At 46.0% G+C, this 26,703-nt stretch overlaps 1 long non-coding RNA gene across 1 annotated transcript; it reads right to left on the bottom strand.

The window, feature by feature from the left end:
• Nucleotides 1-4,862: 4,862 nt before the first annotated feature.
• On the bottom strand, nucleotides 4,863-26,492 carry LOC109281532 (uncharacterized). Its single transcript, XR_002088204.2, has 3 exons — nucleotides 26,290-26,492; nucleotides 7,311-7,444; nucleotides 4,863-4,967 (listed from the first exon to the last, which is right to left on the bottom strand). It is a non-coding gene; the product is annotated as an uncharacterized LOC109281532 (long non-coding RNA).
• Between the last annotated feature and the right edge of the window lie 211 nt (nucleotides 26,493-26,703).

Here is a 26,703-nt window from a genome sequence, read left to right as displayed (position 1 = left end):
GTTGCCAAGATTTTTTTTGGTGTAATCTTGAAGAAAGGAGCATTAGGTCAAGCCCTCTTTTGAAGCTTGCTTGTAGAGAAAATAGTTATGAAAGCTTTATGTAACAAGTGTTATTGTTCAGTTGATTATCATGAATTAAATAATAGTAGGCAAACATTTCTGTAAATATGCACTCCATTTTCTGAAGATAGTATGTTGAAAAGAGTAGGTTTTTCCAGGAGTGGGGAAAATACATGTGTCTGTACTAAAGCTAAACATTAAAGCCTAATTTATGCTAAAGTTTAGCTTTAGCATAAAGCTAAACTTTATGCTGGACCTAATTAGTAACCTGTTTGTCAACCCTCAAATATACTTGAAATACATGGAATAAGCTAAGAGACATAAATTGTCCTTCAGGCTTGAATCGTGCAGCTGCAGAGGCAGTTATATGTACCTTGGCAACAAGTGGATGGCAGCTAGTGAATGAAGATATGCCAATAAAGATTATGCTAGCTCACTTTCTACATGAATACTATAGTAGTGATTATATAATTAAGGTTAAGTTTGTTGTAGGTTTATTGAACTTGGTGCCAAATTCCTAGGTCCTAAAGCAGGTTTAGAACTTTGCTACTTCACCATTTCACAGGCAGTGTTAAAATTAAATCTGATTACATACAATGTTGACAGCAAGGGAAGGGAAGCACAAAACGCTTCAGTAAACAAACTTATTAATAGAAATCTCATGACAAATGTCAACTTATAGAAGCAAATGTGATATCAAAATGCATGTGTTAAGTTAGCAAGGATTAAGTAAAACTTTTTATAGTGCAAATGTTTAGTATCAAATTTTGAAGAACAGCAAGAACAAAGGATTTAATAATTATTTCTAATCAACTTAATACATATTTATAAACAGTAATTACAGCTAATGAATGGAACTTTTGGTGCACACATGGCAGACGGAGATGCTTGCATTTAATCTTTGGGCAAAATTAATTCTCTTCATAGAACCCGATGATCTTCTATGCTTTGTCTAAATGTGAATGTCTCCTAGTGATGTCAGTGGGAATTCTATACATGAGGAAGGATGGTTCAGTATTCAGACTGTTAATGTAGGACTTGAGAGACTTAGACTTAGCTTTCTTCTGCAAGTCATTGGGCTAGTCACTTAGAGTCTGATCCAAACTGGTCAACTAGGCACCAAAATAGGAGTAAGGTGAAACTCAGGTGTCTTGATCACAAAAAGCGATCCAATCTGTCCTTGGCTCAGCAGCCTCAAAATCACAGAAGCATATATGTTCAATAGATATCTTAAATTTAGCCTGAAAAATTCCCTAAGCATCTCAGCTTAGGTTTCTGAGCGTGCTCAGAAAAAAACCGAGTTTACGCAGCTGAGTCCCTTATTCCCTCTTAAAGTTAACTGTGATTCAGTTTTGAGCTAGAGAGATACTTAATCTCCACCTAAATCTCCAGAAGCCTGATCTGTTAGGCACCCACATAGCCTACGTAACTCACAATGACAACATAAAGTTCAATATCCGGAGGCACTCTCACTGAAAATGTGAAGCAGGTGCTGGTGCTTGCTTTTCAGTAACATCCTGGTATTTAGAACAATTACACATGGGAGTGGGAGACCTCAGTCTAGGTCCTCATCAGCCTCAGGGAAATGAAACTCACATCTCCCACTTCCAAGAGAATGATCTCCCCTCCAGCCTATTTGGTAAATAGTCTGGGTAAAGTGTACCTTCTATTTCTTCTGTTGTAGAAACTAGGTGAAGTACAACAGAGTTCATGAGTCCTGGGGACAGAAGGAAAACAGGCAAGAGAGGGTTTGACTTTATACATCCTCCTCCTGGAGTCAAATGCTTAATTTTTAGGAGCCCTGAAGCCCAAAAGTAGGGGCCTGTGAGAACAATCTGGATCTGATCTTAAGCCCCCAAAACTTTCCCTCATGGTCAACAGGATAAGTCAATGGGAATTTTGTCTTTGAGTTAAATGGAGTAGAATAAAGGGTTTAATCTGGTCTTGCAGTTCCTCATTTCCCATCTTTAAAAAAGGTGAAATTGTTCAGGGCTGTTGTGAAGATTGCTATATTAGAGGTTGTGAGTGCCTCAAATTCTGTAATAGGGGTCATCGATGGATAGATTAATACTATTGAATTGCAGCTACTTTGTATTTCTCTAGAAGGTCCCATCCAAGAATCTCCAACCTCTTTAACAAGCATTTATGAATTAAACCATTGAGAGGTGAGTTGGCTTTTATTCCTATTTACAAATGAGGAAATGCTCAGGTTAAATTACTTTCTCAAGGTCACCTAGCAAGCTTGCATTCAAGCCAGGAATGAAAGCCAGCTTTTGAGACTCTGCCCTGTGCGTTAATCACGAGACCAGTTCTCTCTTTCCAAAAGAGTTCTCTCTTTCCAAAAAGAGAGAACTTACAGAGAGGAAAGCCTTGTTCAAAGTCTACAGATTTGTTAATTCAAAATGTACATTCTGCTGCAGATTGCTTCATTGCTTATTTTCTTATCTCTTTGTCTGTCTAAACTTTGCCCTTTGGGAAAACATCATTACAACTAGTCAAAGCAGGAGTACTGCAATTTTTGTATGAATCTTGCAAATCTCTTCCAGACCAAAATGGAAGCTTTTGCAATAAAAGTACTGACATTTTGTTTATTCATAATATGCGACCCTTTTACACAAATTAAATAAGTGGATCAGATATGCTCTTGGTTGAACTCTTTTGGCTGCAGGTATGCTCCTATCAAAGGGAATGAACACACCTTATTGAAATAAGAGCTAAAATTACACTTTGGATTTCTTGAGAGGGGACTTTAGTACTTTGTGGTTAATAAAGGGGGATGGGGGTGTTTGAAACCATATTCTTGTTTTTTAAGTCTTTCTTGTATTTTTCATCCAGTGGGAAAAATAGTAGTTTTTAAAGTGTTTTGGTATCTAGCTCAGGCTCCTTCCTCTCTCCTTCATGCTTGCCAACTCTGGAAAGCTATAAATAGATACATTAGAGGAGAAAAACAGACATACCTTTCCAATAGTATTGCTTGCAGAGTAGAAGAGTGGAAAAATGGCAAATATACTGCGAGAAAATTAGGACCTCTGCCCCTATTAGGGCCAATTAGAACAAATACTCTTACTGCAAAGGTTTGCCACAAATACACATGCCCTTTCTTCCTAGTAGGTTACCCTATTTTCCATGTCTCATACACAGGTACTATTCTAATTGCCAGATTTATGTTTTCAATAGCACACTTTCTTTTTTTCCTTGGTGGCTGCAAATGTAAGTTTTGTGCTGGCTCTGAGAGGTTGGTTGAGAGAGTTTCTTTCAAATTGGTTGCTATTATGGGGATACTCTTACTTACACTGGAGAACAAGTCAGATGAGTGAGTGCTAGTACTTTAGCAAGCTAAAATCTCATGAGCCTTGAGGGTCATGTTTAGCAATGTTTGCAAATTTAATTAAAATATTCACAGGAGTGCTCAACAGAAGGCAAACTGACTGCAGAAACATTTATTCCTTGGGGTCATAGGGGAATGAGGGAGACTGGATTGAGGCAGATCAGGACAAAAATGGAAATGTGATACTTGAACCATGCAGACACTTAAAATGAGATCAGCATTAGATCTTTTCCTCCAGCCTCTACATAAATCAGCACTAAAATCAGTGAAACACTGAAAGGAAAAATACCACATGAGTCTGATAGCTAATCTGAATTCCTCTCTTTATGTAGAGCTGGATCTCAGAGAGTGATGACTGTTAGATTGCTTACTATCTATATGCTCAGTGTTTCTTTTGCTTCTTTTCTAACAATTTTCCTTATCTGTTCTCTCTCTTCCACACTTTGTAACAAAGACATACCTTTGTTTGTAGAATTTTAATATAAGAAAGTTTAGCATTTGTACAATTTATATTCAGCAATGTTACAAAAATCTAATAGGTTCCCATAGCACTTCTGTAAGATAAATATTGGGACAGGTTCTTATTGGTGTCAGCTGACTTATACTGACCGCTAGTTTGGCATACTTACATTATACAGTTTGGGGAAAACCAAACACCACAAGCTGGTACAAAGATTCAGATTATACTTTAAACGCCTAATTTCTAGTCTCTGTCTCGGGCTTTATCTTCTCATTACTCTTCATTTATATTAATAATAAAAAAAAAAAAAATAAATAAAAATCTGAAGGCTTCTACAAAGACCCTAACAGAGAAAAGATGGGCCACTGAAGTGTGAAGGTCATCATGCCCCAAAGCTCTTTTAAAGTACAGATAGAATTTAATTGAGTAGAACAAGTTGCACTATGATGGACTTGAAGCTGACTTCCAAATGTGAAGTGCTTCCACACTCTTAATCCTATCATGTCTCATTCTCTGATCCTAGAAATCTGATCACTTATAAATCGAATAGCAAAATTCCAGCTATCATCAAGGACCAGTGACTACAGTACTCTTGTTTAGATTTTGGTTACACGCACTCGGCATATGAATCTCCTTCCTTTCATGCCTGTGCACTCAGACACAAGTTGTCTTCCTTGTTCAAGGGCTTTTATTAAGATCTTTTTTCTGTCACTGCTCAAACTAAAAATCCTCTTAAATAGTTTGAAGGACTGCAATAACAACGGACAAGACAATAATTTAAACTCGCATTTCTTCATGGTATTTGCAAGTAGTGGAAGGCTGAACCATTCCCCCTACCTTAGCAGATAGGTAGTGGAATGGAAAGCCACTATCTGCAATTTCAGTTTCAGCCCAAGTTAATAGTAATGAACTCATTAACAGTCAATGGCTTTTGGTGATCTTTGAAAAGATGCAGGTGGCTTCAAACTAGTTCCCAAAGTGAGGGTCCACATAAACACATACACACAACCCCAACTTCTTGACAGTAGGCATCTTTATTGGTGGACTCAAGCTGCCAAGGACTGAATGGACAATAAACTGAACTCCCTTCGTGGCTTCATAGTTGAGGCACAGTCTGCTCTGTGAAAAAACAAAGGGCTTCATTTATCAATTAATATTTTTTACAAGTTTTGATGTTGTCTTTTATAAGAGTCCTGATCTAAAGTTCATTGAAGTTACTAGAAAGGCTCAGATCGGTTTTATTAGGCTTTGGCCCAGGTCTATAGTTCCTTAATATACATGGACACGTAGGAAGTGCAGATGCACTCACAAATATTGATACTCTTTGGTATCAAGGAATTTACGGTTTCAAAGGCAGGAGTATATGCATTGCGAAATGAACTGTGATGCACACGCGTCCATTGTTAGCATATAAATGCAATGAGATACTTCTTGAAATGAAATCTGAGAGCTAGGAGCTGATTTTTTTTCTTAATCCTTCTTTAGGCCTGGTCCAAGAACAAAACTCTTACTGACTTAAGGAAATGTGCAATTTAAAAACAATTAAAACAGTGCAGGGGATTGAGGGGAAGGGGGATGGAGGGAAGGGTTGCAAAGGTCCTACATCAGTTTAAATCCTTCTGCCTTCAATCAGCTTTATTTAGACTGATCTAAGGTTATTCAAATAGAAGCTTGCACCAGTTTAAATAAGTAGGCTTGAAACTGTACCTGTAGTTAAACGAGTGCCATTAGTCTTCAACACCTTTTCGTTCCCCAGTTATTATCTTGTGCTTGACTAACAGTATCTACTATTTTTGATTGTTCCTTGAGAGACCCGAAATGATTACACTACTCATGTGGTTACATACCCTATGGTTTCACTTATTGTTTGGATTGATTGCATTGCCTACAATGGTGCTTCCTCCTGGCCTGAGAAATCTTTGTGAGAGGTTGGTAGTTTGTTTGCAGTTAGACACTATTTCCATTAGCTCTTATGTCAGCATTAATCATAGATCCTTTCTATCGCTATGTTCTGTTAGGTTATGAAGTCACTGAGTCCACCTCCCTGCAATTACAAAATGGGCTTCTATAATGTTATGTTTTCTAGTGTTCTGTTCACTCTAATTTTAAATTTCCATTGTAAGTAACATCTGATCTAAAAAACCCCCATGATAACTGTTGTGTTTTTTGCAGTATGTGCTGTATGAAGGCTGTGTGCGCTTGTTTGGAGAAAGCATAAGGAACATCACCTTAGCAAGGGCACATTTCTGTAGAGGTGTTAGGCGGTCAGAAGCAGCTCTAATCTGTTGTTCTCTGGCAGAAGCTACAACCATTGATACACTGAATGTCTGGCCTTTGGACTCTGCCTCAATGGTCTAAAGGGGGATGGCAGGTCTACGGTAGCCTCCACTCTTCCATACTCTTGCCTAGACATATGCGCTGAAGGTCTTGGTGTGATCGTCACAAATGGGCATTTATACACATGCTCCTGGAGTGGGGGGTGCTTTAATTAGAGTGACTCTGAGAGCCACTCTAATTAAAGTGCCCAGAGCATCTTGTATATCAGTCCCCATGCTGGAAATGGCAGCAGGGGTTGAATGAACTTTAGTTAAAGTGCCCTGCTGCCATTTTTCAGTGTGGGGATGCTAATACATGAGATGCTGGAGTCTACTGGAGCGTGGTAATTGCCATGCTCCAGCAGACTCAATTTATTGAATCTGCTCCAGCACGCTATAATTACAGCATATCCGAGCAGCCTCACTGCATGTGTATAGGTGCCCATAGACCTCTTGCACATGCACCATGATCCAGAGGATTGATGGTTGCCAACCAAGTAGTACAGACCTGGAATTTCATAGAGTAACTACTGTATATTGACTTGAATACTAACGTACAATGTGTGTAACATAATGTAATATTATGGTGTTTAGTTTAAAAAAAACCTAGTAGATAAAAATATCTCTGTGGATTGAATATTGAACAAATAAAGTTTTAGTAAAATCAGTGATAGGTCCGTTGTGAGGTGAGGAAAGAGGCAAAACCTCAATTTCAGTATTCAAGCTATAGCTTGTTAGGTACTCTGTGTGTGTTTGGGAAGGATCATATTAAGTTAACTTTAGGCTTTTCATATTAAAGTGCCTTGTATCCATACACCACTTTTTTTTTTTTTTTTTTTCAGTAGACTTATTTGGTGTTGCAAGTTGCACTAATTAATCTTCTTTGGTGTAGGAATAACACTAATTCTCAGTGAGTTTGCTTTTAATTTTGTGTGGAAAGATTCCTAACAAGTCTGTTTTTGGCAGTCCTTCAACTGCTATCCCACACTGCCTTAACATCTACTTTGGCTGTCTGGATATCTGTGCCATCTACTGCTTGTGGGTCATCTTGACTGGATGTCACCTGTCTATTTAAAAACTGGCATGCAGCCTAGTCTTCCCTATTTCATAGCAGGGATGGTAAGTTTACACATCTGGCATTGTATACCTATTATAGTAGTCATACGCACTCCTGTGTTTCTTCATGGATCCTGTAGAGTTTCTGGATTTGATTGTCCTCTTTGGAGCGGTGCCTCTCCAGTACTGTCTAGAAATGATCAGAATCCAGACACCTACAAGACACTGTCAGAGCAAATGAAAGTTTGGTGGAGCTCCTATATCAGGTCCTAGTGTCAAGTCAAAGCAAAATATCTCTGACAGAAGTATCTGAGGTAAAGGGAAAGGAACAGGACCACTAGTAATGGTCTCAGCATCTGCCCATTTTACGAGCAGTTGCGAGTGATGTCATGATTTCACTCAAATGAGGTGGTGAACCATTTTCTACAAAGCAACCTAGACCCCATGACCTGCATGCAGTACATATAGCGCAGCAGCTGAACAGGAGGAAATTTTTATGGACAGCTAAGAATTACATGCCATGTTAGATTTGGAAGTTACATGAATCTTATACATACAGCCACCCTGAAACTGCTGGGGAAGCAGCTATATAGGACCGCCCTCCTGGAAATGGAGAACTATTTTGAATACTTGGAGTTTACAAGTACTCCTTAGCTGGGGCATGTTACAGTTCTGTGGGATTTAAGTTTGCAGGACAACTTTGATTAATTATTTTCTTTTTATTTGAATAGTTATTTTAACTACATTTGTCAGATTAATTCTGATACAATTTAGCTGAAGAATTGCATTCAGTAGTTCCCCTCCAGAGTATCAGGTCTTAATTAAATCAATGCAAACTCATCAGTCATTTCCTTACTTTTATTGTACATTCATTATTCACAATACCCTCTGACCTCAGTATAGGATCACAGTTTCCTTTCAGTCTTACAAATGAACACTTCATTGTCATTCTGCAGTCACTTGGAGCATAGGCTCTTTTCCAAGAATCTAGTAAAAGTCTTATATGTCAGGGAAGCCGGGGCTAGTTTGGGTCTTCCAGAGTGACAGGGGGAATCATTCATTCTGTTAAAGTCCATAGTGGTCTGGAGGGGAAAAAAAAATCTCTTGCTCGTTCCAGAGAGAACCTGATTTTTCAAAAGGTCTTGGCACCATAGGCCTTTCCAGATCTCCCCCACGTGAATATTGTGAATTTTCTACTGTGATCATCTTAATCTTGTTGATTTAAAGTGCTTGGCCTGTTTTGGAGGGCAAAGAATAGACATGTAGCATCTGGGGGTGTCATGAGTTACTAAACAATTTGGGAACCTTATCCAAACAACATAGTCAGTAACCACCAGAGCATTGCCAAGCTTTATGGCGGGAGGCAGCACTCCTAAATTGTACTGTAATCTCTATGACAGGAGTCCTGACAGTTTATCTACCAAATTTAAACTGATTAGCTATTGACCAATTGCACATGTGGGTCGCAAAATTCCAGAAAATGATGGTGGCAACGTGCTTCTCGGTGATGAGGAGAGCTGTCTTGTTGGTGTTTTCCTTCTGCAGCTTTGGAGTGATCTGTGCACTGTTCTTTAGGAAAGTAGCTGTCCAACATCCCAAAGGTCTGTTGCCAGTGCTGGTTATCTCATTTCTGTATTACTACCTTGTATTGCTCATCACTGAGTCTAGAAGCAGCACTCCATTGAGTAAAGCTGTTCCAGGCAAATACTCTGCAGAGGTGATACCTCTGTTTCATCTATCTGCTCCTCTTCCAACCAGAGACATCACCCTAGAATTTTAAGCCCTCTAAAGATCCTGCCTCAAATCCATTCTGTAATAAACAACTATGATAATAATGACACAGCAGTGTATTCTTCATGCTGCCCCCACGCTATAGCAATACAGTTTGGCACCTGGGGCAAAGCCCACAGTGGCAGCCTGCCTTTGCGTTATGCACAGAGCTGGGGGGCATATTTTTTCCCACCCCCCCATGCTTGTCTAGGAGTGCACGCAGTGGCAGAAACCGCCCTCCCCCTGTTTCCGTACCCCCCCCCCCCAACATATGTGCTGCTTATGGCTCCGTTCTGAGCCCTGCCCCAGCTGGTAATGCCTGTTGGTGCCCCCCTCCTCCTCCCACGCCTCCCTTTGCTATGGTACTGTGCTGCCCAACAGCAAGTTGAAAACAGAACTTGCAAAATGCAGATGCATTATGAAGAATCAGGGTGAGGAATCAAGGTAGTTCGTTATTCTGACCCAAAGTCCCAGGATTCCTATAAGTTTGAGTGCACATTTCACAAAGTACCAGGAAAAGAATTCCAGAATATGTAGGGTTAAGTGACAGAACTTTGCACTATGGGATATCTGCCCAAAGTGCTGTGCAGTTAGTTTAGATAAGCACCAATAAGCTTTGTGGATGCAATTATTAACTAGGGAAGTACTTTAGTTGGCAAAGCAAAGCATTTCAATACAGTTAGAGAGAGGGAGAGCTTAGAAAAAGCAAGATAACTCAATTTAACAAATCCATGTTAACTTGCCCAAGGTTTGCAAGTGCAGCAGTAGTATCATGGTGAAATCAATGTCACCCATCAGCCTCCTCAGCTAGCTGGTTTCAAGGGCAGAATTAGTAAGTCTGACTTTGAAACTTTTTTGAAGGTTGGTTGCTGCAACACGTGTCTCACGGGACTCAAACCCAATTTTTATCTCAACTCTATAGACCGATTTTTAGGTGACTAAATTCAGATTTCACTTTAAGGCAGTCACATTTGAAAACTGGATCTTTAAGTGCACACAACTGTGCTGGGAAAATACACCTCTTTAGTGAGTTAAGATAATAAAATTAGGCTGGCTTTCATGGGATTCTGTAGAAACAGTTGAGAGTCATCTTTGCTAAGAACATTTCTTATCCCTGTTTTGCAGTCCTGCTGGCACAAAAATAACCCAGTAGACAATATGTTCAATGTTTTCAATATGTGAAAGCCATGTTAAGCATAAACACTAATTATATATTTTGCAAGATGCATAATCTGGTTCTGTTTATGTAGCTAAATACATCCAAAAAGGGGATTTTGATTATTTTAATACAGCCTTGTGGTGGCTATTGTTGATTCTTCTGTAGCTGAATTGACAGTATGATAGCTAGATACTTGAAGAGGTCCCCATAATTAAACGTTTAGTAGGTCTGTAATTTTCCATGTTTGTTAGATTTTGCATTTAGGTTAGGACAAATAATAAACAAAGTAGAATGATGGCTTGAAAAGTATCTAATTTACTGTGCTAACAAAAAGAGAAACAGCTGAAAAAATTATTATGTATTGTAAACACAGACTTGTACTTTGGTCAATGCAAAATATAACCCCTGGAAAATATTAACAAAAAACACAGTCTAAGTAGTACTATGTTAAACTTCCCTCCTCACAGCCCCAAAACAAACAAAAAGACTTGAGATAAAGTGAAATCAAAGTTGTAGGCATGTATGAAGTTTCAGTGTATAATACCATCTAAGAATGTAAATTTGAAGAAAAAAAAAATCAATCTCTTCAGAATCCAGGGAAATCAGGATTACTATAAGCTTTTTCCAAGTCTTAACTTTTGTCCAGGCATAGAATTCATATTCAAACTATCCTAAATTTTCATCATCAAAATGGCTGTAACGGGATCTCGCCCCAGGGGTGATGCCCCTGGAGCCTCCCATAGCTCTTGTCACCTTTATTTGCTTTGGGCAATCTCTCCTTCAACTCATCTGCCACACCCTGATGTAATTATATGTTTAGAAAAAGGGAGGCTGCCCCAGGACTCCCCAAGTCAGATCGCACACTCATGAACATGGGTGTCACTACTCAATCACCTTAAGGGCTAATTACATGGCTTCCTCATCTCCCCTTTTAGCCACATCTAAGCCTTGCACATGTTACCAATCACTGCTTGTCATTGGGCATTAAGCCCCATTGTCCAGTCTGGCCACCTATGGGTCCATGGATCTTAAGCCCATGTGTCCACTCCAGACAATATGGGCCTCTAAATGTGGAACAGTCTTTGCCACTGTTGGAGCCTCTGGCCCCAGTGCCTTTGACTATCCTGGCCCCTCCTGGGTTTGGGCCTCGCTACCTTGAACAATCCTCAACCTGTCTTGGGCTCCAGCCTGCACTTTCCACCCCTCTGGAGCTCAGGTCTCTGTCTGTTTAGCTCAGGCCTGCATTCTCTACCCATCCTGGGCTCAGGCCTCATTACCTTCAACAGACTCTTCCCCTCCTGGGCTACAGGCCCCCTGGCCCTGCTTGTTCTCTCCCTTCCTGGGCTATGGATCCTCAACCCTATTTGGCAGTCATGATCTTGTTATGCCTTGACAGTCTGTCTATAAAGTGAGGAGAACTGGTGCACTCAACGTTACAGGAGTCTTACGAACAACAGTCTGTAATGTTTAAGGCAACGGTTCCCGATCTGTGTGTGGTATGGATACCATCAGTGGTACGGAGACAACCTGTCAGTGATTTGTGTTAACAGATTTATTATAATTACTTTATATGACAAAAATTTGCTGGTGGTACTTAAGGTTGTATTGTTTTAAATTGGTGGTGCAAAATCTGTCAGAGTTTGGGAACTGCTGGTCTAAGGTACTGTTTTCAGGACCAGTGATGGGAATCAAGAGCAGATGGCTTGACAGTGAACAAGATGTTTCTGTTTTTAACTCAAAAATTCACATCTGTTTTTAAAAAGCCTGTAAGGTGGTCTTTGAGAAAAAGCAGCAAAAATTATACAAATCTTAATTTTATTAACTTTTAGAGCATCTAATGAAGTGAGTGGTTGCTCGCAGAAGGTTATGCATCTCTGATTCAATTTGTAAGGTGCTCTTCTATCTTGCCATCTCTTCTACCCTCCTCTACCCTGACTTCAGGCTAACATAGCTAACTACCTCTCTTTATTTACTTTGTATGTCACATTTTAAAGGACAAATATCAATGAAGATTTGCAATAGCTGGAAAATATTTGCACATAGTGTAATCTAATCTCAAGATCAATTGTTACCAAAGACTTTATCACTCGTCTATTCCTCCATAAACTGTGGATGATACCTCCTTTTGTAAATGTCTTTTGAGTTTTTTATTTGTGGAAATCACTATGTAAGGTCTAGGTATTGTAATAATAATTATTACAATAATAATTATTGTAAACAATTATTACAAAGCACTTATGTAATAGTTTTATTTATTAAGTCAAATCAGACTGTGTTGAAAGAAATGTAGGTAAAATATTCATGAGTGTCAAAGAGCTTAGAACTTATTGATACTGCTGCAGCTGCCTGTTTTGGAGAGGACATGACTGAGCAGGTCTTCCCCATGCCCCTGCTTGAGTTTACTGACATGCTTCACAGCTTGAAGTTCACCACGGAGGGTGCTTAAAGCTTGTCCCCAGCACCTGCTCTCTGTCCCACCAGAGACCAAAGGCATGACAATGGGTCTTGGGGACAAACAGGGAATAACTTCAATGGCAAACTTCTGGCTGTAGGGCAGGGGTGGGTGAAGTCTGGCCTGCGGGCCAGATTGGGCCCACAGTGAACTTCATTTCCCAGTAGCTCCTGCCTGCGTCACTCCGGCTGGTCTCCATGGAGATCCCAGGGGTGGTGGAGCCACAGCATGGGGCTGTCATGGCCCTTCACTCCTAGATTCTCCATGGAGACCAGCTGAGCACCACTGGCAGGGCATGCAGCTGGGCAGGGAGATTCTTTGGGGCTTGGGCTGGGATCTTGCAGCAGTGATAGCATGGGCCAGAGCTGGGGCAGAGCTGTGATCCGCTCCCCCAGGGGCATGCAGGCAGCAGATCATGGCTGTCCCAGCTCCAGCCCATGCTGTCACCACCACAAAATCCCAACCCCAGCCCCAGAACAGCTCCACACCTAGCTGTGTGCCATGCCAATGCTGCTTGGGCTGGTCTCCATGGAGACCCTAGCCCTGCTCTGCCATGTCCCCACTACTCCTGGGGTCTCCATGGAGACCAGCCAGAGTGATGTGGGCAGGGACTGCTGGTCACAGGCTGGATTCGCCATTTTGCCCCTCCCTGCTCTACAGCATGTCAGCATATGTGGATGGGCAGAATGTGCTAAATTCTGTCCTCCTTGGTACACTGTTGCTTTTATATGGATGAGCCTTAAATCTCCCTAAGTTACTCAGGTTCTTTTGAAAATTTGTATCTATAGTACTCCTGGAAAAGAGATTGGTGTATACAACTGATAGTGCTTTAATTTGGCAAAATACCAGTCTTTATCAGCCTTCCTTAACCATTCCTGAGATATTTTGTTGCCTGCTTTGAATCTATCACATCAGTTGCTAAAGCCTTCTGGAAAGAAAGTGGAAGAACTTCAGTGCAATAAAGAGAATCATCTACAAGATCCATGCATCAGCTTTTTGTACTTTGAATAGAAACATCCAGTGATCTATCAGCCTTTTTAAATTGTGGCAATGGAAATGGAAGGTCACAGGAATGGACTCTGCAAGGCTAAGCTATGGAATGTACCTTGATCTGCTTCAAAACACAAATAATGACATTATGCAAGGGCCTGGAGATGAAACTACAAATCCACAGAACTTTTATAGGCTGCTGAAAGTGGATATAACACAACCTGTTGTCTGCCCACAATCTGAACAGCTGTTTGCAGGAACATTTTCCACATAGGTCACTAGAGAAAGAGAGTAAGGTGCTGACAGCCTGACAGATGAGTTTTACTGGCAGAATGTCCAACCTGTTGGAAACTTAATACTTCCATACACTATATTAGTTGCAAACATTCAGATGCATTACTAGGTAATGCACCCAGTACATCTTCTACACTTCAAAATCAAAACAAGAGATCACCCGAATCCAAGAAATGTCAGTCATTTTGAACCTCAATTCTCTGTTAATGTCTTTAAAAACATTAAAAATGCCAATGAGACTGATGATAAGGTTTTTTATATGAAACGCTGCAGCTGTTAAATACAGTACAGAAAGGATCATGCTCCTCTGATTATAGAGCTAAAAGAGAAGGAAATACCCAACCACTATGCAGAACTGCTCCTTGTTTCCTAGGTAGAAACACCACTCTTCTGGTGTCTTTCAGACCAGTGGCAGTCCTCGTGTAAGTAAAGTTTGCTCAATAGTCAATTTGATACAGACACATACAAACACAGCCTGATCATTGTTTTAATTCCTTGGCATTGAAATTCCAGAAATGTAGTCATTTTGCAATTTGTAAGAAGATTTTTTTGGAGGATAAACCCCCCCCCAAATTTTGGAAGCTCATACTTTAAAAGAAGGAATCTGTGTTTTACTTTTCATTCCTAAAGGATAAAGACCAGTCTGTTTTGTAGGAAGTCTTGTTGTTAAAGGTATTGTCATAAAGGAGATGGATTGCTGTACTAGTATGATGGACACTGTAGCAAAACCCCCAGTTTTTCTTTTTTTAATTTTAAAATGCATTCCCTCCCCTTCCCCAAATACTTCTGACTTTTTGTCTCCCTCTCTATTCCCTGTAGATAAATATAAGCGAGCTAAGACATAGGATAAGCTTCAGCATTTTACTTTGGTAGCAAGTTGTATTTGTTTTGTTTTTTCTCCTTCTTTATATTGTATAATTATTATGTTTATATTGATTTTTACTGTTCTATATTACTGTTTTACTGATACTATATGATTTAGGCCTACATATGTAAGTTAGCAGAAGTCACGTCAAGTTTCTATTTTGTTTGTCAACTCTCCATCTTGTCCCCATGCCCTGTTGTGTAACCTATGACTCATACCTACCCCTTCTATGTAACTTGGTTCCTGAATGAATGGGGATGAATGAGGGTGCTTGAGAGACAATGGCAGTAGGTCTAAAAATAGCTCCCTCTGAATGACCAAACCATCAAAACCAATACCAGGACCAAAGACCCAGCCATTGGAACCATGCTCAGCTTTCAAGAAACAAAAGATGAGGCAACCCACCATTGTGCCAAGGCTGCACATGCTCAGTAAGAACACCTGGAACCCTCTGGAACAGGACTGGCATTGCCTGGACAGGCCCTCCCCATAGGAGATCAGAGGTAGTCTGCCTCATAAAAGGGGTAGTGAAGACTGACTCCTTGGGACACCCTCTCCATCTGGACCAGCACCATGCCACACCACCTATCCACCCACAGGCCCTGCTGGCAACCCCCCTCTGGACAACACCTGCTGGACTAAGACCCCTTTCCAGCCTGGATAGGTAGCTATCACCCCCACCCTCTCTTCAACCAAGGACTTGGATGCTGTTTCTCTTCCCTGTCTGGACTCCAACCCTTCCACTGAGTCTTTCTCCTGCTGCCATTGTGAGTGCTTGTGTATTTGTGGGAACCAATAACTTCATGGGGCTGTGTAGTGTGTTGTCTGTTCAATAAACCTGTTATTTTAAAACCCTGAGTTGGGTTTTTGTCTGTTTTCAGTCTCTTTCCTCCTTGCCACCACTTATCTGCCCCCCAAACTCACAGCTGTCTGCCTCAGTTTCCAGCCCCAAGCTCTCAGCTTTCAGCCTCAGTTTCTTTCCTGGCTGTCTCCTCCTTGCCACCAGGCTTTTTTTCCCTTACATCAGTGACCTCAAGTAACCCTGGGACCACTTAACCTTAACCCCAAACCTCAGTTCCTTAGCCCAGCTTTTCTCTAATCTACCGGTTCTAATCCTGGTTCTAGCAACTTTCACTCCTTACACTTTCTCTCTCACCTTGACCCTCAGGTATCCCAAGTACCCCAAGCACACGCATACATACCGTACCATCCAACTTAGGAATTCACCTGTATGTATGTGTAGGTGGGTGGTATGTGTGAGAACTGGTGAATGAACACACACACACACACACACACACACACACACGTGTGTCATTGTGTGCATGATATACGCATTAGTGATCCATGTATGTGTACGGAGTGTGTGGGTATTGATAACTGGTTGTTGTCTAATTTTTGGTGTGTATGTGCTTGAATTGGTGATAGGTATGCATGTGCCTAGGCTGGTTTGGATGTGTATGTGCCTGAGTTGGTAGTATGTGTGTATGCACCTAACTGAACTGTGTATTTGTATATGTGCAATTGTCACACCCTCCTGTCTAACAGTGCAATATTGAGAGCCTGAGAGTTGGTCTGACCCCACAGGGCAACAACACTAGACCTACAAGTTGGTTTTGTTGTAGTCATTAGGGGTGTCTATACATATGGTCTGGGGATGGCGGGGTGGGGGGCAGTGCTTTAATTAGAGCTGCTCTGAGAGTGGCTCTAATTAAAGCGCCCAGAGTGTCTCATGTATCAGTGTCACCATGCTTCAAAATGGTGACAGAGGCACTTTATCTAAAGCTCATATAATGCCCACCACCATTTTGAAACTTGGGGACACTAATACATGAGACATGGAGGCTAGCTGGGGCATAGTAATTACAGTGCATCTGAGCAGCCTCCGTACTGGTGTATAGGTACACTAGAGTAGGTGGCTGGGAATCAGGACTTGTTTTATTTCAGTGCCTGCTGCTGATTTGCCTTAGAGCAGGGGTGGGCAATGTTTTTTGGCCGGAGTGCCAAAAAACACCACACTGCCTACCTTGGAAGGTGCCAAAGTGGTGGAATGTCAGAAAAACAAAATGAGGGCAGGGGGTACATGGCAGGATGCACTGCTTGTGCCCCTGCTCCCGCCACCCCATCTCAGGCTCTGTGGCTGTCAGCAGCTACCCGAGCTCTAGGTAGCTGCTGGAGCCCGGGCTGCTCCCAGCAGGGCTTGCAGTGTCCCAGCTGCCTGCTGGGAGCAGCCCGGGCTCCTGGCTGGGAGCAGCTACCCAGAGCCAGGGCCAGCTGCAGCCGGGAGGCTGCAAACAGCTGCACTGGGCTCCATAGCTCCAGCATCAGCTCCATGTTGGTAGCAACTGCACATGCACCTCAGAGCAGACAGCAGGGCAGCACAGCCCAACCCGAGGTGCGCGCACAGCTCCGGTATCAGGTCCATGCTGGCGGCAACTATGCGCGCACGTCAGAGTGGACAGCAGGGCAGCACAGCCTGCCCTGAGGTGTGCGCACAGTCACCACCAGTATGGAGCTGATGCCAGAGCTGTGGAGCCCGACGCAGCTGTTTGCCGCCTGCCCACTGCTTGCTGCAGCTGCCCAGAGCCCAGGCTGGCTACAAACAGCTGTGCTGGGCTATGGAGCCCAGTCACCAGCTCTGACGGGAGCAGGGTAGAGACCGGGGCTGCGCTGCCTCAGGCTCCCCTCCAACTGCTTCCACTGTGTGCACTTGCTGGTACAGAGCTGATGCCAGGGCTCCAGAGTCTGGCGCAGCTGTTTGCAGCCTCCCGGCTGCAGCCATCCTGGCTCTGGGTAGCTGCTGCCAGCTGGGAGCCTGGGCTGCTCCCATCAGGCAGCTGGGATGCTGCAAGCCCTGCTGGGAGCAGCAGCTAGGCATAGCTGGGGCTGGACATGGTGTGCCAAGCAAAATGGCTTTGCATGCTCAGCATGCATGCCAGGGGTTGCCGATCCCTGCCTTAGAGCCTTATGCAAATTACTTAACCTTCTTTGTGAAACAAGTGTAATAATACTACCAGGACAAGTAGCTTTGTCTCCCTGGTTTGAGCATAGGGCTGGAAATCAAGTTGAAAGACCTGTGTTGCATTTTTGACTGTCACTGACTTGCTGTATGACTTAAGTATCTTAACCTTTTACTTCCTCAATTACTGTATTGTGAAGTGGCCAGAACAGTGATTATCCATATTCAGAAAGTTCTGGGAAGCCCATGTATGAAGAAAATGCTACTATGCAAAGTGCTATTACTCTTTATTTATTCTAATGACTGGTACTCATTTTTTAGTTGCATGACTGTAACTAAAAAAAAAAAAGAACCACGGATTAAACATTGATATTGGGTTTATGGTAGGGGTGCACAGCTAAAGATTTTTTGGGTTGATACCAATGGCCATTTATTAATGAGCCATCTCAGCCGATACTGATCTAATTGCTGATATGCAGTCAGGCAGCTTGGAGAACAGCATTGGGCTGCTAAGTCCTATTAGGGGAAGGGCTGTGGGGGGGCAGATCAAGTCCCCCGCAGTGAGGGAGGAAGTGGGGCAGGGGCAGGTGCTGCCCAGCCAGGGTGGGGCAGGGGATGATACAGAGCTGTAAGCGGATCATCCGGGAGGCATGGGGAGGGGCAAGGGGTGGCTCCTGCTGCTGCGTGCCCCCCTGGGGGAGGCATGGGGGGTGTCTCCTGGATCTGTGTGTGGGGTGAGGGTAGACTGCTGCTGCAGGCTGGGGCTGGTGGCAGGGGTGGCACTGGGCTCTTCTCAGTGGGGGCTGGACTGGGCAGTGGGTGGTGGTGCACTGGGGGTTACAGAGGGGGCCTACAGTCACCCTAGAATTTGCTGCAGCCCCCCCCATAGCCTCCCCCTCTCAGTGCCTCTGCTGCCTGCCCTCAGCACAGCCCCAGCCCAGCCTTCTACCAGGAAGAGCCCGATGCTGCCTCTGGCCCCACCCTGCAACAGCAGCTTGCTCTTGCCCTGCGCACAGGTCCAGTGGGCACATGCCCCTGTGCCTCCCCTGGTGGGGGTGTGCAGCAGCAGGAGCTACCCGCCGCCCCTCCCTGAACCCCCCTGGTTGAGCTGCTCATGGGTTCATCCCATGCCCCACCTTACCCTAGCTGGGCAGTACCTGCCCCTGTCCCTACCCCAGCCCCACTCCCTCCCTCACCACAGGGGCATCCATCTGCCCGCCCCCCACCCCTTCCCTCCCAACAGACTTACCAGCCAGATGCTGCTGTCCAAGCTGCCATGCTAGCCATGTGCGTACTGTGGCTGCACACATGCACGCAGCATTTATCGCTGATGTTATTGGCCACCTCAGCTAAAAAAAAAAGCTGATTGCTGATAATGTCAATTTTCTTTTTATCAGTGCCAATATGATATGGGCCAACACCACTATCTCTGCTCACCACTTGTCACCACCGACACCACCGCTGGTGGCTGCAAGAGGTCCCTGGTCACTGCTCACCACCATGGTGCCCCCCCAGTCTCGGGAGGCACCAGTCATTCATGGATATCACCCTAAGAAATCCTTGCCTCTCCCAATGTCTGGACCATACCAACTACAGCTTCACTCTTATACTACTGTAGCTTTCAACTCACCTACCAAATCTAAAGATTATTCAAAGAGATTTTTCTCTTCCTCTCCTATTACCATGCTCTATTCAAATGTCTTGTCTTGCCCTGTCTGGGAATCCCTTTGCCAGTGTTCATGCAGCTTATGTGGTAATGGGGTAGAAAACTACTACACTTGGTTACCTGAAATATCAGACTTGTATTTGCACAGAACAATTAATTAATTTATTGTCTATGACTGGCCTATTGGAGCAGAGGAAAAGTGTCTCCATGCAGATCTGTCCAGGATTTGCTTGCAGACATCAACAATATTACTTTAGTCACAACAGGGAGACTTCATACAAATATTTTCAGCTATAAAACTTTGCTTGATTTACTAAATAACTGGTAGTGCAGACAACAGGAAAAATGTTAACAATTCAGCAGGGCAACAATGTAACAATTGGCCTGTTTTGAACAATCAAAATATAAAATCATGGTAGAAACCCAGAATGCTTGTAATAGAGAATACCATAGAGGTGGACTATGAAAGTTCATGACCAGGAAGGACTGTTTTAAGACCAGGAAAGGAATCAATTCTCCAGACACTGGGCGCATCTATAGGGGATGCTTTACTGTGTAGTAGAGCAAATTACTGCATAGTAAGCATCACCGTCTACACATGCAGACCCTTACTGTGCAGTAATTTGCTCTACTCGGCAGTTAATTTGCTGCCTGAAAATGTAAGTAGCAAATTAACTGCCAAGTAATTACTGCTCAGTAAGGCACATGTAGATAGTCAAAAAGGAGCAAATTTGCTTCTGGTCAGCTGGGCAGCAGGGGGTGGGAGATTGCTCCCTGCCCTTGGGAACTGCCTGCTGCAGGGGTGGGCTCCACCACCAGAGCTCGGACTGGGACAATGTCCCCCTGCCCTGGCAGCAGGGAGTTCCTGGCCCTGGCTCTGCAATTAATAGTTTCCCACCCAGCCTGGAGTGGCTGGGACCTGCCCCAGACTGGGACAGTTCCTGGCCAGCCCTGGGCTGCTCTGGGAAGTCTGCATGTGCAGCCTGGAGCTGGCTGGGGACTGTCCTGTTTTTGAGCAGTTCCCAGCCAGCTCTCCATGTGCAGACTTCCTAATTTGGGGCAGGTCCAAGCCTTGGAGTTGCAGGTTCCAACCACCTGCCCCCATTCACCAGTGGGCCAGCTAGCAGTGAGCCCCCAGCTGGGTGGGGACTCCCTGCCCAGCTAGGGGCTCATTGCTAGCTGCCCCACCGCCAGATGGGGGCACGGGGGCTGGGACCTGTCCCTCCCCTGCAGCTCTTTCCAAGCCCCCTGCCCCTGATCAGGGAACAAGGGCTAGGAGATCTGTGCTGCTGGGACAGGGAGACATTGTCCCCGCCCAGGCTGTGCCACTGGAGCAATCTCCTTGCCCATGCCAGGAGACAGCTGCCTCTTTAGCAATCTGGGGGAGCCTAAAGCTCCCCCTGGCTGCTGCAGGGGGGCAGAGCAGGGTGGGAGTAGCCATCTCTGGGCTGCTCTCATTGTGAGCAAATCTGTTCACAAATGTGTGCATGTGTAGATGCCTGCCCAGGGTGGGTTTACTTCAGGGTAAATTATTCTTCAGTAAACGCACCCAGCAGCATTTGCACATGTAGACATGCCCACTGGACGCATCTACATGAGATGCTTCACTCGTGATTAGAGCAAATTACTGCACTGTAAACATTATTGTCTATAGATGCAGACACTTACTGCACAGTGATTTGCTCTAATTGCAAGTAAATTTGCTACCTGTATATTCAAATAGCAAATTTACTCATGATTAGTAACACACATGTAGACACTGACCAGGAGCAAATTTGTACCCAGTCAGCCACATCATCATCTACACCCACCTACCTACAGCCCCAACCTGTAGGTATGCTGCTGGTTCTTCCTCCCCAGGTGCAGTACCTTGCACTTGTCAGTGTTGAAACCCATCCTGTTCTCATCTGCCCACCCCTGTAACCTGTCTAGGTCCGTTTGCAGCCTATTCCTCCCTTCTAGCGTGCCCACTTCCCCCCACAACTTTGTGTTGTCTGCAAATTTGAACAGGGTGCTTTTTACCCCCTTGTCCAAGTTGCTGATGAAGATGTTGAACAATGCAGGCTGGAGGACTGAGCCCTGCAGAACCCCACTGCCCACATCCCTCCAGGTCAAAAATGATCAGGCCCTCCAGCAAGTTAGTGACCCACTTGTCTGTGTAGCTGTCGATGCCACAGTCCCCTAGTTTTTTAATGAGAATGGGGTGAGAGACAGTGTCGAAGGCCTTCCTAAAGTCCAGAAAGACTACATCCACTGCTACCCCTGCGTCATGTTACTGGGGAGGGCTCTTTGGCCTTCCGGGAGCCTGTCCTGTCACAATCCCTGCCCCTGGCCTCCTCCAGCAGGTCTGAGAACCTGGGCCAGTGCCTACCCCACCAGTTCTGCATGCTCAGCCCCATCCAGGAAGCCAGGCTGGCCATGGCACCATTGGCTGCCAGCAGCTCCAGTTGCTCCCTGGAGGTGGCCCTTGTCTAGGCAGTCCCTGTTCCCCAGGACATTGCCAGGAGGTGCATGTCCTTGCTGCCAGCAGGGATCAACTCAGGCCACTGGGCATGCCTACCATGCTCACTTGGTAAGCCTCACACTGGGGGGTGACACTGACACTGCCCTATCCCCTACCCCTGCCCCCACTTCTTGCCTGGCCTACACATGGTCCACTTGGTTCCCGGAGCTCCCCCTCCACCACAGCATGCAGGGAGACAGGAAAAAATACAAAACTTTATTGAGCAAACTATGCCCCCACAGCTAGGTGAGCATGGGCCTCTCACATGCTGAGGAATACATCAATGCCAGTGGCATTGTCCTCCTCAGCTCTGGGGAGCAGGGACATGTAGCGCTGCCACAGCTAGCCCTCCAGGTGGTGGCAGAGATTGCAGGGCAGGGTGGGCTTGCCCTTTGAAACTCAGGGTCCTGTGCCAGGTTCACAGGTGTGCCCAGGGCACCATGGCAATCAGCAGCAGTAGGGCATAGTGGATTGGGCACCCATTGGTCTGCACAAACAGCTCCTCACAGTGTGCCCAGGACACTTTCAGGGCACACTCAGGATGATGTGCTGATGTGGGGAGAGGGCTGGCCCTGGGGCACCTCTCTAGTAAGGCCCTCTGGTGGAAGGGTGGGGGTATCAGCAGCTCTGCATACTAGTTGGCTGGGATTGCCTTGCCCCCCTCACCCAGGTGCTGTGGGCTTGCTGGCAGCACAAGAGACAGGCTGACCTGCAGGAGGAGAAGGTAGGGGGAGTGGCTCTGGAGCCAGAGCAGTAGGTGCCAGGAGCTAGGCCTGTCCCAACCTGGGAAAGGGCCTGAGGCCAGCATCCAGCAGCCCACCTGCCACTGTAGAGAGAATGGGGATGAGGGGCTCGACTTGTGGATGCTTTTGCTAGGGCCTGACTGGCCAACTTACCATGGTCCCTGGGTACCCATGCACACACAACCCCTAATTCAAGGCCAGGCAGTGCTCAGGTTTCTTGTACAGAGCATCATATCTCAGAAATTTTGCAAACTCTCACAAACTAGCTCTTCTGGCTTGGTAGGGCCTGTAGCTGCACATTGGGGAGAGGGTCCAGTTGGCAGCTGGGATGTACCATCAGGGTCACTTTCAGCCTTGGCTGGGGCTCTGCAGATGTGCCGGATCTGGCAGCACAGAGCACAGGACTGGACCCGGCTGCTGGACTGGCAGGTTATCATGGCTGAGGAGCACCTGGCAAACTCACGGGCCTGGCACATGTATGACACTGCTTGTGAGGAGATGAGGGACTGGCATGAGGAAGTGAGGGACTGGGCAAACCAGGAGCTCTGGGCCAGGCTCCTGGCTCTGGAGCAGAGGCATGTTGATGCTGTGAAGTGTCAGGCTGTCCTGATGGCCAGCACAGTGGAGGCCATGGAGGAGGATCACGAGGTGCTAGACACCTTCCTGGTCCTGGCAGTCACCTTTGTGCCACCTGCTGCCCTGCCCCCAGCCCTTGCTCCTTCTGCCTGTTGGCAGCTGTTCACCATCCAGCAGCAGGTCCCCCTGTGGGCCTGGGTTGAGGTGCAGTGGCACTTCCACCAGCCAGGTGGCTCTGCCTTGCCCAGGGCCCCTGCCACTCAGCCCCCCCACCATCTCGCTCCACCACTCATCCTGGCTCCATGCAGCCTGGGAGCAGGAGCTGCCTGCAGCAGGGGCAGGATCATGTGTGGGCCCTGCTGGCCTGGCCTGCTGGCTGCAGAAGGTGGAGTTGACCACACGGGCAGAGCAGTGCCTGCCGTTGCCCCCAGGTGAGCCCCCCTCCTGTCAGCCTCATTGTGGCATGCATACCTGCAGGGGTGCAACCAGAGGCCCGGGTGCTGGGTGCCTGACTGAGCTCCACCCCTTAGGTGCCCCCACTCTATGGCCCCCCATTCTGGAAGGGCGCACACAGAGCATGCACTATAAATAGACTGCATGGGGAAGAGGGTGCTTTAATGATGGTAGGTGGGGTGGGTGGTGGAGGGCTTCTGTGGGGAGTGGGGACAGAGTCTGGTGCAGAGAAGGGAGGGGGAATGGACTCTGTGAGGGAGAGGAAAGGGGTCTATGTTTGTGGAGGGGAATAAAGTGGTTTTCTGAAAATTGTCCACATTGAGTGTGATGCTGGGGGTGTGCTTTTCTGAAAATTGTCCACTTTGAGTGCGATGGGGTGGGGGCCTGCAGGTGGCTGTCCAGGAAGGCTACTGAGGGGAGTGCAGGAGGAGGTGGTTGGCCAGTGCCTCTCACACCTGGTGCCCTGGCCCCCACTGGTGGGTGAGCGGCCCTCTTGGGGCCTCAGAGGGGAGGGCCCACTGCTATCACTGCCACTGTATCTGCTGCTCCTAGTGCCAGGCGTCCTCCTCCTGCTATGCCTCCTCCATCCAGGTCTCACAAAACAGCTCCCCCTGGGACTCAAAGATGTCATGCAGCATGCAGGCTGCGGCAATGACCCAGGGGATGTTGGCCTCGGCAACCTCAAGTTGGATGGTGAGGGCACACCAGTGTCCCTTCAGGTAGCCGAAGGTGCATTCCACAAGCACACGGGTCCAGCTCAGGCACCAGTTGAAGTGTTCCTGTCAGGGGTCCAGCTGGCCAGTGTAGGGCTGCTTGAGCCAGGGGAGGAGTGGATAGGCATGGTCTCCAATGAGGAGGAGTGGGACCACTGCCACATCCAGCTGAGGGTCTGGAAGCCCCAGCATAAATGTCCGCTCTCCATGAGAGCTGGCAGGGTGGAGTTGTGGAAGATGTGGATGACATGGATACTTCCTGCCCAGCCGGTGCTCATGTTCATGAAGGCACCGTGTTGACTGACGATGGCCTGGAGCATGATGGAGTAGAAGCCCTGCCAGCGTTAGTAGGGGTGGACAGCGTGGGGTGGGCAGGTGTTAGGGATGTAGGACATGGAACCCCACCACCACCTCCAAGGGGCCATGTACCTGGAGCAGAGTGTGCCCCAGCATGTCTTAGAGGGAGTCACACACCTCCAGGATGGCCTTCCTGGTGGTGACCTTGCCCATGTTGAAGAGGTGGCTGATATATCACAGGTGGGTGGGCATGGCCAGCTTGAGCAGGGTGAAGGCCAGTCAGGTGTCTGTGGGGAAGGACATTTCCATGGTAGTGGCCTGCTGCTCCAGCTGCAGTCTGAGCTCCTCAAGGAGGGCCTGGAAGGTGGCCCAGGTCATGCAAAAGAACTCCAGCCATTTCTTGTCATCCCAGGTGGTCTGGATGACATACAGCTACTAGTCCTGGCTGGCTGGGTATGCCTACAGGTGGTGAAGCTGGAGGCCAAGGAGCACATGGATGGCCCTAGAGGTGGCATCCAGGTGCATGTCGCTGGCATCCCTGTTGGGGTCTGGGTGGCAGTACAGGGTCTGAGCAACAGAAATGTGGGGCAGGAGGCCCTGGCTGCTGCTGCAGGGAGCCAGTGTAGGGCCAGAAGGGGCGGGAGCAGACTGCTGCCATGAGCAGCAAATCTTCTCCTGCATCCCCACATCTGTAGACACCTGCCTGGGGTGGGTTTACTCTAGAGTAGTTTACTTTAGAGTAAACCCACCCCACAGCATTTGCATGAATAGACGTGCCCACTGACTGTTAAATACAACCTTCCAATTACAATATGCCCTAGCTCAATGTATATGCATTAAATAAGACCTTTCATTTTTTTGTTGGTTTTTGTTTTTTTGGTTTAACCTAAGTTGTTTAGGACTTGGTATAATTTGACCTGAAATAAATCACTCTAGAATCTGTTTCCATACAAAGGTCAGTAGTAGCTGAACAAGCTATCTAAATAAAACTGGTGCAAATTTATCTGTTTAAAGGCAACTTCTTAGGTTCAAGCCAAGGTTGCTAAATTTCACACGCAGTAAGTTGAGACCAAATATAAGTTCTGAATCCACATTGAACATCATGGGTTTCTGCAAAATGAGACACCCTACATCAGTTGCCTCATTAATTCCTGTGCTTTGAACAATTGCTCTAAGCTGAATGAGGGCCTTCCAAAGCTGATCAAACACATAACAGCTGGTGCTTTTGGTGCCCTGACTTAACGCAGTTTAGTTGACTCACCCTCAAGGAGGGCACATCTTTTCTTCCCATATAACTATTGTCAGCATTTACCATTGCAATCATCCTCTGGTGCTCTGGCAGGCCTGGGATGCAGGCGTGGCAGTACTGGGAGTGGGGGCTATGCCGTGCTGCCACTTGCCCCCTACTGCCCAGAGTGAGCCACACTTACATTCTGCCCCCCCTACTCCAGCTGGGCAAGCAGCAGCAGGACAGAACCCCCACTCTGAGCACTGCCACACCTGCATCCCGTGCTCTTCCCTCCTTGAGTAATGCGCCCCCCCGGCAGCTGGGCAGCTTTTCCCAGTCCCAGCCCCAATCCCTCCCTCCCCCATGCTCCTTCCCCTCCCCCTCCACCAGCCCCAACAGACTTACCAGCTGGAGGCAGCTGTATCAGCTGCCTGTTTAGTCTGTGGCCGAATCACCAAATCTTTTCCGAATCTTTTTCTAAATCAAGTTGAATGCTTCAAATAGATTTGGAGCTTTTAATTGGTCTCCCGATTTGATTCAGATTCGGAGATTCGGTCCCTGAATTGGGCTGAATCTCCTCCGAATCAAATCAGCTACTGAAGCTTTGCACAGCCCTACTGAATGAGTACTTCCAGCAAGGCCCCTGGCCAGAGCTGCACTTTGTGAGTTTCCTGGTATGCTTACATTTCTCATGTACACAGATCAAGCTATGCTTAGCTGACTGCAAGCTAGCTACATCTTAGGAAGCAGAGCAGAACTAAGATAAATTACATGTCTTTATTACTAGGCTAAAAGGAAATAGTATTCTCATTATGTGTT

This window comes from Alligator mississippiensis, chromosome 4 (genome assembly GCF_030867095.1).
Source record: "Alligator mississippiensis isolate rAllMis1 chromosome 4, rAllMis1, whole genome shotgun sequence".
Lineage (NCBI taxonomy): Eukaryota > Metazoa > Chordata > Crocodylia > Alligatoridae > Alligator > Alligator mississippiensis.
The sequence above is the reverse complement of the archived record's forward strand: the minus strand, read 5'-3'. Positions and strand labels throughout refer to the sequence as shown.